Source organism: Etheostoma cragini, chromosome 9, assembly GCF_013103735.1.
Source record: "Etheostoma cragini isolate CJK2018 chromosome 9, CSU_Ecrag_1.0, whole genome shotgun sequence".
NCBI classification, from domain to species: domain Eukaryota; kingdom Metazoa; phylum Chordata; class Actinopteri; order Perciformes; family Percidae; genus Etheostoma; species Etheostoma cragini.
Genome location: NC_048415.1, coordinates 27,733,399 through 27,745,823, shown reverse-complemented (window position 1 = coordinate 27,745,823; position 12,425 = coordinate 27,733,399).

Sequence of the window (12,425 nt, the reverse complement as noted above, 5' to 3'; positions counted from 1 at the left end):
GCTGCAACTCCTCACTCCCTTACAATATTCAATTATATGCCCTAACTATAAGCTTTATCAAAGCATAACCAAGAGAGAACTCTCCCCAACCGGAGCAGAGTGCAGATGCCATTGGCAGTATGACAAAATTAAAGTGTTTTTTGAACATTAAAGCATGTAAACATGGTCAAGTAGAAGTATAAACCTGAAAACAGAATATACTAGGTCTCCTTTAAATCACCAACAGTTGTGGCATTGGATGTCAGGCATTAATAGTTATGAGTTGGAAAGAAAGAGTTGGTTCAATTGGCATTCATTGCAACTGTAGAACGGTTTTGCTAATTGTTTTTGTTAGAGACTACCAAACTTCCTGACTTCTGTTCATTAGCCATGGTTCCAGACTGCATTTTTGCATGGACGGCTTCTTTTATTGGCGTAGGGATAGTCTAAAGTTCAACAGCAATGTAGAGTACCGATAAATTTCATCCATTTTGTGAGTGCACTTTTGAATGGAAAAAGGTATCACAGTCTGTATCCAGTTTTGGTCAAATTACCCAGTAGTTTTTCAGATATCATACCTTGAGCCCTACAATGATGAATCCCAGAATAAAGACACCTTATCTCAGAGTATACAGATAGACAGCTACATGGAGCCTCCAAGACACAGAGGCACCAGGCACCACGACATTCCCTTACCTTTCTTGTCTTGTTTCTGTGCAGAGTCAACAAACACAGACATACAACCACCTCATGCCACAACGATGTGGTGCCTCCAAGACACACAAGCATCACAGACATCACTGCTTTCCTTTCTGTCCCAACTTAGATAAACAAAGACCGATCAAACTGGTATTTTCAGCGTCTGGTGACTTACCATGCAGCAGTGCCCTGCTGCCCCTCAGCTAGCCTTAAAGTTCCACGGCACAAAACCAAAACCAGATAATTACCGTATTGTGTTAAGAGTATCTGTAAGTTTGTAGTGATATTAACATTATTCTGTTTGGGCACACGTGTGTGCAATGTTCTAAAAAGAAAAAAAAAATGTATGTGTGTGTGTGTGTGTGTATGTGTGTTTGGGTCAGTTTAGCTACATTTGTGGGGACCAAAAACTGTGAATACAGTATACTTATGGGAACCTGACAGCTTTGTGGGGACAAAATGCTGGTCGCCTTGACGTTAAAGGGCTTTTTGAGGAATAAGACTTGGTTTTAGGAGTAGGGTTAGAGTTAGGTTGTGGTTAGGGTTAGGGTGAGGGTTAAGGTTAGGCATTTAGGTTTGATGGTTAAGGTTAGGGTACGCATTATGCTAGGGAATGCATTATGTCAATGACTGGTCCCCACAAAGATAGCCAGACACGACTGTGTGTTTTTGCGCGTGTGTATGTGTGTGTGTGTGTGTGTGTGTGTGTGTGTGTGTGTGTGTGTGTGTGTCTGTGTGAGACCTGGAGCCACCCAGCAGCAGTTGGTATGTCTTTAACCAATTCTGTCTACTGTGTTTGGACTGCAGGGGAAAAGACCACCCTGGCAAAATCCCTATTCACAGCGCTCTTTTTCTCCCTCTCTCTCTCTCTCTCTCTCTCTCTCTCTCTCTCTCTCTCTCTCTCTGTCTCTCTCTATGTCTCTCTCTCTCTCTCTCCCTTGCGCTCTCTCTCTCTCTCTCTCTCTCTCTCTCTCTCTCTCTAGTCCTCTAACCACTATAATATTTAAGGTTTCCTAACCTGTGCCCTTGAGTTACAGTTTTGAATCCACCAAACACTCAATTACACTTTAAATATCTGTTAGGGGGATGTCTGTGAACTCTCAGTGCTACATTTCTTTTAGCATGCTGAACCACACTGAGAATGAAAAGAGCTCAGCTGAACTTGAACTGGCCTTGGTGTGGCTTTTAGCAGAACTGCTCCACAGCCACTTTTCTCAATGTCGAAACAATACGGACAAGATCTGCCAAAATTTCATTTAAAATTGTGATATGTAAAGTGACATTTTGGGCAACAAGATGGGCAAATAGCAGCCTGTGTGTTGCACAGTAGACTTATCAAAAAGATACCTGGTACTAAGTGACTCCATTACTTAATTTATTTCAACTTCAACACGAAATTACCTGCAGAATAATGCTGCGTTCCAGGCAACCCGTAACTCGTGTTTTCACAACCTTCTACCCGTGAAACAGTGTTGCCAAGTCTGCTTATTATAAGCAACTTTGGGCTTGTTTTTTTGTAAAGTCATAAACACAATAGACAGCAGCGTTATTTCCCGCCCACTTCCTACCTCTAATTGGCTCTGACCCAGATGGCAAAGAGTACTAGCCAATCAGATTCAGAGCAGGACTGTCTGTTGTTTTCTGGTTAGGAAAAAGCGCGAGGAGCGACTAATGGTGAGTAGACTATGGGAGAGTTTTTGGAGGAATAAATGCCCGGGATAAAGTGGGCGAAATACGGGAAGAAATATAACAAAGACTGGGAGAAAGAGAAAGGAGTAAAAGAATGGATTCAACCCGTCGTGGGGAAAAACTCAAAATCACTGTGAAAAAGTGTCTATATTTGATATCCCTTCAGTTTTCTAATGTTAAATTGTGTTAAAAGGTGGTTTAACTCCCTCCTTTGGTGATTGTCCTGAGCTCAGGGGGAGAAAATAAATAAACTCTAACCTACAGTGTGTACAGTTTCCCAATCTGTCCACATGGATTGTAAAACCGTGCGCACTGTTTTATTTATTTTTCTCTTTCAGGATTTTAAGGGGGCTCCGTAAAAAGTTGCTTATTTTGGGCTTGTTTTCACAGGCCTGGTTGCGTATTTGTCTCGCAAAATCTGGCAACACTGCCGTGAAAGTGCAGTACGGTTAAGTTGTACCAGTTACAGTTTTGACGTCACACACATGAACAACAATGGCGACCCCTGATGCCGTGAGAAATATTGTAAATAGACAACGTAAAGTAATTCCACACATTGTAATCAAAACAAAACACACACGATTGTGTACTACTACAGGTTATGTTTATTAAATGAAGCCCAAAATATGTTGCAGACTAGAAATCGCTAGTATTAGCTAGCGGTAGCAAACGTCAACGTTAGGTAGCCGCTAGCTAACGCTAACGCTAGCTAGAAGGGTTTGTGGTGACTTTGCCTGGAACGCTACTAAGTTTGTGAATCGTAACTTGAAGTCGTAACTTACGGGCTGATAATTAAAAAGCATAAAATCCCACAGTCTCCTGACTGACATTAATAAGTAGAACAGATGTTTCAAATGACATCTCTCAGGGCAATCAACTTGAAAGAAACCCTAGAGAGCCCTAGAGAGACCTATCATAACCAAGAAAGGGCTGCTGCGAAACAAGTCTACATTTCTAAAAACTAAAAAGCATAACATACAGAAATAGATGGCAAAAATCCCAATAGAAAACATTTTAATACTTACATTTAAAATAGGAAATGGTCACATTTTCCAGTCAATATAATATTCCTGAGTCTCATTTGCAACACATGATTACAAACTAGTAACAAAAAGAAAGGATCTTTATGACTATCACATGGACATGCACAAAAACAACATTGTTGGGACAGTAACAATACCATACAATAGTGAAACAATCACACAGGCAGAGCAGTAGAGACAAGATGGCAGCAAGCAAGTGCCTGAATTAATTCTGACAGTGCTGACTACTTGTTAGCGACGTCTTTAAGTTGAGCTTAAAAAGCCACATGTTTTAAAATGTCTTATGTAACTTGGGATGGAGTTCCACCCATGAGTAGCCCTAACTGAAAAAGCAGTTTGACTACAGTAAATGCACTTCTCCTTAACGGGACAATGCAGTCGCCTCTTGCTGCTCTTACAGTGATGTTAGGGAACATGTTTTGGGGGTTTCTTTTCTCCCCAAAATTTAAATATGTCTGAAATTATACATTTAATATGAAGCAAAGATAAAGCAGCCTATTTGTGAGTAAAATAAATTTGATGATAGCCTTAATGTTGGTATGGTAGCCATCCACGAGCACATGATTCACTGTACGTTTAACAATAAAACATGATGTATAAATACGAATATCCATCCATCTATTCATTTTCATTCATCTGCCCCAGTTTCATGTGCAACTCAACATCGTCTGTCTTTTAGCAAAGGGATCTTCGCCCTAAAAAAGTTACAGACCACTGTTATGGAGAGCTTGAGCTTTTCCTCTATAGAATGAGATGTAAGGCCTTAGTATGATTCAGATGAAATGGTTTGCAATATGTGTCATCCGATCACATCTAAATGCAAAAGTGTTCAATTCTAACATCCAATTCCCCTAAAATTCCCATTTAAGTAACTTTAAGGTTGAAATAATCATCATATTCCACAATGTCTGACAGAATCCCATATATAATCTGTATCAGCTCGCTCCAGCTCTCTTCCTGTGAAAACAAAAACAGAAAACGGTGGCAACCATCACACACCACCCCAATGTAGGCCAGATAGCGGAAAATAAAGCATGGTGTCTATTATGGTTGCTTGTTAACTTACAGCTGTGATTCCACTGACATGTGCCTGACATTGTGAAGGCTAACAGCTTCCCCCTGCTTCTAGGCTAAACTCTGGGCATATTACTCCGCTGGGCCAACTCATCTAACATTGCAAAACGTAAGTGTTTGTTCAGGAAATGTTTAGTCTTTTTCCTTCTTCTGTGTAACTATTGGTGGATTATCGCACTTACATCTGTGTGTGGTGTGTGTTGCAGAGCATAGGTGTCAACCAGAATTAGCCGAGAGAAGAGGAGTGTGATGAAACCTCATGTGGTTTGTAGACCACACATCCTGCTGCAGCGATGTTAATTAAACCTGCACATGGTCTTGCATACCACATACACACAAATTATCTGAAATGTGTGCAGAAATTTGCAGTGTAATACCTGAATGCACATGTGCACACACACACACAAACACACACACACACACAGGGCCTTCCTCTGTTCCTCTAAACCAAAATCATACTAGCGGAGTGTGAATACACACTGTGGAGCCAGCCGCCCTGAGTGAGATCAGCACCCGACCACAAGCTCACCACCAGTCAAAGTGAAAAACACGGCTTTTATACAAGCCCAAGGAGGAAAGAAAGGCTTTCAAATCTTCATCTGAAATGATCACTGATGATGGTCACATCACAGCTAGCATCGGTACACTCCGGGTACAAATATATGGGTATTAACAGTTGTATGACTGCATATTTTTTAACAGAAATTGTCCATTAAACTAGATTCACAGTTGTATTTTAGTTTTTTTATATTTGGAATTGCATGCTTTCTGCTCCGACGAATTTTGGTAGATTAAAGTAACGTTTTTTTCGCGCTTTCTGACTTTTTGATGCCTTCTCCGATGTTTTGTTGCTTTTTTTTGGTATTTGGCGTTGTTTTTTGTAATTTTTTAAAGTTTTTGTTAACTTTTATTTTAAATGTAGGTACACACAGAATTGCCGTTTTTTTATTACAGGGCAAAGTCTGGGTAATGAGCTGACAAAACATTTTCTGTTATTTTGAGGATATATTTCTCAGAGTGTAGTGACATCTTTTCTCTGGATTGTTGCTCGATTTGTTTTTTGTGTAGCTGGCATTTTCGTCTTATTTCATCCTTGTAAGCATCTCTAAATTTAGTTACTACCTGGTGCTTCATTTATTTATTCCAAATATCACTTCATTTGCCAGAAGACTCTGTATTACAACAGCAAATGTGAAAGACTTCAACAATTGCCAATATGCTGTTAAAACAACGGGCCTCATCCAAGAAGAGTTTTCTATTCTCATCCTAAACCTCTCTTACTTTTTTTGTGAGACTTCCTGGATTAAGTGTTCCAAGTCAGGTTGACCAAACTGTCTTTATAATGAACTGGTCGTAAATGGCTCGTTCCAGCCAAAGACGTCATCAGAGCAGAGCTGCACTAGGACAGAAATGGGTCAATGATTTAACAAAAAGTTAGATGCAAAATGAAGTCTCTCTAAAGCATTGAGGTTAATGACTAATGTAAAAGGCAGGAGTGTGACAATCACAAAGATATCATCCATCCATCCACCCATCTTCATCCGCTTATCCAGGTGCAGCAGCTCCAGCAGGGAACCCCAAACTTCCCTTTCCCGAGCCACATCAACCAGCTCCTACTGTAGAATCCCAAGGCGTTCCCAGGCCAGGTTGGAGATATAGTCTCGCGACCTCCTCCCAGCTGGACGTGCCTGGGACACCTCCCTACGAAGGCGACCAGGAGGCATCCTTACCAGAGGAGGTGGTTCGGGCAGAACCACCTCAACTGGCTCCTTTTGACGCAAAGGAGCAGCGGCTCTACTCCAAGGTCCTCTCAGAAAACTGAGCTTCTCACCCTATCTCTAAGAGATAGAGTGGAACGAACACTGACTGGTAGATTGAGAGCTTTGCCTTCTGGCTCAGCTCTCTTTTCGTCACAATGGTGCAATAAACTGGATGTTATACCGCACCCGCTGCTCCGATTCTCCGACCAATCTCCTGCTCCATGGTCCCCTCACTCACTAACAAGACCCAAAGGTATTTAAACTCACTTTACTTGGGGTAAGAACTCATTCCCTACCTGAAGAAGGCACTCCATCGGTTTCTTGCTGAGAACCATGGCCTCAGATTTAGAGGTGCGGATCTTCAAAGTTATCAGACAGGGCTATATATAGCCCACAGTAGGTGAGGTTACACTGTCCAGTACAACAGAAGATGATACTGGACAGCCTGCATAAACACCCTTTACCTTAAGTATTTAAGGTGATGAGCGTATGGTGTGTGTGTGTGTGTGTGTGTGTGTGTGTGTGTGTGTGTGTGCACATTCATGGCTTTTCCTTTTTTTATATGGGAAAAGAGCACACCTTGTGAGTGTACTGTATGTGTCTGTGTGTGGCCTTTAAAAATGCTTTGCACTGGAAAAAAAAAACTACCATTGATCCCAGTAAGATAAAGGTAAGGGAAACTTTCACCCACAACCAACCCCTCCCCCCTAAAATTCACACACACACACTGTATTTTCCTTACCATACTCACAAATACATAGTAAGACTTAATACTTTAACAAAATAATGTTAGCTCTTGCTGAAAACTTAAAGTTAGTAAAGGGTCCATATACTCCATCAGAACTGCATTTGGGTGATAGAATATCTTTGGACAGAGGGAGAGAGAAAGTGAGAAGAAAAAAAAGTGTCTGTAGCTGTACGTATGTATGTACATGCACAGTTGCTTGCATAAGTTTACGCTCCCTTGCTGAAGTTGACTAAAAAGAGGAATAAAAAAACATATTTTGGTAAATTTTCTTAACGCTTTAATTTCTTTTTTTAAATAGGAAAAATCCAAACTTTAAGGACACCAATTTTTTCTTGTGAATGAATAATGTATTGTAATAGATACAAACCCCTATTGGTATGATGTGGGGGGGGGTCTATTTTAATTCCAAAGGCCAAGGGAACTTAATCAGGATGTATAGTATCCTGATCCATGAAATAATTGGCCTTTAAAAATAAACACCTGCCTGCCTCTATGGAAATTAAACATAGGGGGGTGTATACTTATGCATTCTGTATTTTAAGGAAAAACATGTGGTTACACTTTACTTGAAGTTTTCTACATAACAGTGACATGACACTGTCATGAACATGTCATAACACATTATAAAAAAGCCATAAACGGTTAATACATGACACTTTATTGCCAATTTTATAAGTGTCAGTCGGTTTAATCATGACAACGTATGGTTATTGTTAGGGTCAGGGTTCATGCGTCATGACTGTGTCATGTGTATGAGGGTGTGATGTGACAGTGTCTTCATCACTCTTATGTATAAAACGTCAAGGAAAGTGTTACCAAACATTTATTTATTTCTCTTTTATTGCCAATTTTATATATACTGTATATACAGTATACGGTCCTGACCAAATCCCCTAAACACATATTTTAACACACATTAACTAGATTATAAAATTAATAAATTGTACATATATTACACTGAATTGTGTTTCGTTAGATGGGAGGGAACAACACAGGGTCAGGAAGGGAAGTTAGTTGATAACATTATGTAATAACTGAGCTGTGGAGAAGGGATATGATTACATAAGTGTATACTTCCTATATCTTTTTGGGCATGTCTTTGCTAGTTACTGTTGTTAATGTATATACTTTTATTGTTATTTAACGTATTTGTGAACTAATTTATACTTTTTTGGGTGTTTTTTTTGTTTTCTGGTGATATGTCTGAAATAAATTTCTTCATTTATTTATTCATTCAATGTTCAGTCAATTCAGTCAATGTTTTGTGGGACAAAATGCAAAAACAAGTAGAAGAAAGGAGAATCCCTCACCTCATTTATTGTTTATAGACAATAATTGGGGAATTGCCAGTAACAGCGAGAGCTCAGCTTCTCCTTACACCACAAATGTGTCTAAAACTGTGAAAGTGGTGGAAACCAACTTATTTTTTGGCTGGATTTAGTGTTTGATTTGGTTTTCAGGGGCAAACTATTTTACAGTACTCTGTTGAAGCTGTACTTTTGATTCAGCAAGGCTGGCTTGGTTCCAGTCTGCAGAAAACAGACATTCACATTTTCAATGTCATAAATTATGGCATGAATGAGCCTCTAAAAAGGTTGGACTGAAGAATCCGGCACAGGAATGCTTCAGTAATGTGTGGTATAAAATATAAATATTCTGGGTCTGAGAATGCTGGAAAGCAGTGTGGACAATGTTGGTACAACAGGGAATTCAAAGTGGGAGTACATTGGCAAACCTGTTCTGTAGCCTGGACAGACTATTTGGACAGCTGGCACAGTTTAAGGAGACATGTTAGAGTGTGACTGAGTTTGTGGTTTAGCATGAAAATACTGCGGCCCTAGCAATCTCTGGCTGCCTCTGTCTTCATCTGTTTGTTTGATAGCTCCTCATTCTGTCAAATCCCCATTCCGTCTTTCCCCTTTGCCTCTTTTCTCGACATTCTTTTCTTCTCTTTGCCAAAAAGACACCCTTACATTGTAAGCACTCACTCTGCAATTCCTGTCCCTCAATAAAAAGGGAGCCTGGGTTTCTGGCAGGCCATCCCAACAGCAATCCTGTGGCTTTGGCATCTTTGGAAAGAGAGAGGGATAGAAAGGGTGGGAGAGAAGTAGAGAGAAAGAGGGCAAGAGATTTTCTAGGATGTGAAGAGTTTACCCAAATGCTTCCAACTGAGGTTCAGCTCCAGAAAATGTCAACTCAACCGTGTAATCACCTCTCCTAACAGCCTCTGGACACTCTTCCCTGCTGCTCTCCAACTCCGCAGGTTTGCCTGGTACAATTAAAACCAGGCTCAGAAACCATTTGTGTATATATACTGGATGTGTCTGTCCCAGAGATGGGGACTCAAGTTTGAGATTCGAACTCGAGTCGCACTTAGGCCGCACACACGGTGACTTCAGACTTGACCTGAGACTCGTCCTCAAGACTCGTCCTTCAGACTTGACTCAGAATTAAGTTACATGTCCCCCGAGCAAACCTAGGGCTGTGCAATTACTTGAATTTTGATTTTGGCTCCCAATGATCACAAAAATGGTATAATCGAGAAAAAAACTGTATTTTGCCATTTTTTGTTTTGCAAGGACACTCTTATTTTGTCTTGTGTTTCTCTTACATTTCTCAGCAGTCAGGGGGGTTGTGGGTATCCACTGTAATTTAAAAAACCCAGTGTTGTTGTGTTGTTGTTGTCAACAGTGTCATGTGGGAAAAAACGCAAAACCAATTCCGTTGTCTAGGAACAGTTAATGTTAACTAACCCTGTGATCCCTCTCCCTAAACTAATCTGTATGTAAAATGAGTCAACATGACTCAAGTAAGGTTCTTCTAAGGTACCGTCTATGTGCTCTAAGTTTCCTTAGGTAGCTAGTAAATAAGCCCACTGAGGGCAACATTATTGTTCATATTTTATCATGTTTAGTAATGACAGTAGGCTAGTAATGGTCATAGTGAGTGAAAAAACTATCTGTGCTGTTTTGAGTGAGATACGGTTTTTAAATGTACTCTGCCGTCAGTCTAAAGGTGAGCTGTTCAAAATCTGCACAGCTTTCTACGTCAATAGCCAAGACGAGGTGGCTAACCGTAGCAGGCTAGCTTAGTATACTGGCAAAAACACTGCTACAACACACACTAGATCACACACTAGATCCCCATAATCTCCAAAAGAACTACTTCCTGTCCCTGTTCTGCAGGTATTCCACAAGTGGCCCTCGTCTAGAAGAAGTCTCCCAGCTAATCCTGCCTTGGACTGACCAAAGTTGGAGAAAAAGTTATCTAGCTGATGTGATCTTACCTAGCTACTGAGCATTTACAACTCCATATAAAGATAGTATAGAAGTGAGATTTCTCACTCTGTAGCTAAAACAGAGTGAAACAGAATCTGCAGCATTGTGCAGTACAACAAAGATATTGTGTTTTTTTTAAATGAAACCATATAAACCTATTCTGGTACAACCCCAAAATATAGTTATGAACCTGAAATTGAGCAGAATATGGGCACTTTAAGGAGGATTCCTCCCATCAAGCCCTGTTATAGTTACAACTGTTTTCCTGAAGCCAAAAGAAAGTTGTTACTCGTCACCTCTAGTTGAAGAATGAAACTATTCAATTGCTCTTGGCCAGCTTGTGTTTGTGTTTGGATTTTCAGAGTGTGCAGGTGGGTGGGTGATGTTACTGAAGGAGTGCTAACAGCTAATAAATGACTTTCTTCTCTCCAGTGTATAACTCAGCCAATAGGATCCACATGTAGCCAGTCAACACATGTGCACTACATGTATGTGCACATGCATGGACTTGTTTGTAGAAAAAAAGACTTTTTATAGTGAACATACAACTAGGCATGCAGGTCTGCGGCCCTAGGGCAATTGTTCCTTTTGCCCTGCTAGTAGTCCAGCCTTAGTAAACAAACACACTCATGCATGCGCGCGCACACACACACACAAACACACACACAGACACACATATGCACACAAATATACATAATTTTAGATGTGGTTGAAACAGCATCCAGGTGATGTTGAGAGCCAATAGCTCCTCTGCTGCTAACACAACACACACACAAACACACACACGGACCAATTATCCACTAGCTGGGTGGTAGTGACCTCACAACTCTGCACTGCCCAAAGTGCTTTCATTAATTCCTTTGTAAAAACACTCTCAAGAAAAACTTTTCTTTCTTTAAATGCATAATATTGTAAAACTCCCCTTTAACATGGCCACCAACAGCCGGTGTTCAGTGTTTTTTCATCGCCTCAAGAAGCAGCTGATAATGACTAATTTGGGGTTTTAAGGTCAGGTAAAGTGTTGCTTTGAACCACTGCTCAATGGTTTCTTTCCCTCTTCTACACATCTAAAAACTAATAGGGCAGCTAACAAGAAAACGTGGTAAAGGACTACAGATTTAATTGCATTTAAAAGTTAGCTTTAATTGGCTAATTAAATGCCCACTGCCATTAAACAGCTAATCAGACATGTGAACAATACTGACTTCAACACTCTCAAAATTCACATACATGGATGTCTAGAACTAGAACAAATATCGTGGTTACGATAAATAAACGGGTTAAGGTATGGTTCGAGTCAACACTTTGTTATGAACAGGGAGATAATTACCCCTACTTTCAAGCGGTCATGTCTGTGCTGAGTTCTGGAGGAGACTATTTGTCCCCCCTACTCTACAACACCACGGACAATTAGAGAGTCATCTCTGAGGTAGAAAACATAGTACGACATCCCAGAACTTCACAGAACATCACAGAACGCCAGAAAAGAGAACACATGGAGCTTAATTACATGAGTGCTTGGAGAGGAAGGTAGATCCTGGCTTAATAAACATGTGATTGTTCTGTAAAGTTCCTGGAGACGTAGAGACCTATCTTGCACCCAGCACAATTTACTTTGTACACTGACGCATGAAATTGTGCTCCCGGGGGCCGTTCAGCTAAAAAGAGGAGTGGGGTTCAGGCGCAAACGTTCCCTGGTGCTATTTTGCAGTTTCAGAAAACAATTCCACTACAGACCAGGGAAAGATGCGTTACTCAGATGCTATTTTTTCAAGCCCACGGTTGGCCGTAATGCAGAGTTTGCACACAGTGCATAAACTTTGCTTCTCTCATCTATACGGACGCAGCATTTTCGATTTTTGCAAACCATACAAGGAAAAATATTCCTGAAAATGCATTCCAGGTGTTTGGATAGGTCAGGAGACATTTTACAGTACAGTCCTCATAAAGTCGCAGCATTCTTTGTGACTGGTTGTGTTTTTCCCAACATTTCCATGAATCGTGGATGTGTTGATGACATAAATGAGGAACTATTAGAGGACTTAAGGAGACGTGGTGTTGAACTACAGCAGGATTGGACAATTGAGGTTCCGGGAGTGGCTATGCACAATGTGTTCCTGGTGGAGCAGGAGGGCAAGGTGGAATGTGGGGGGGG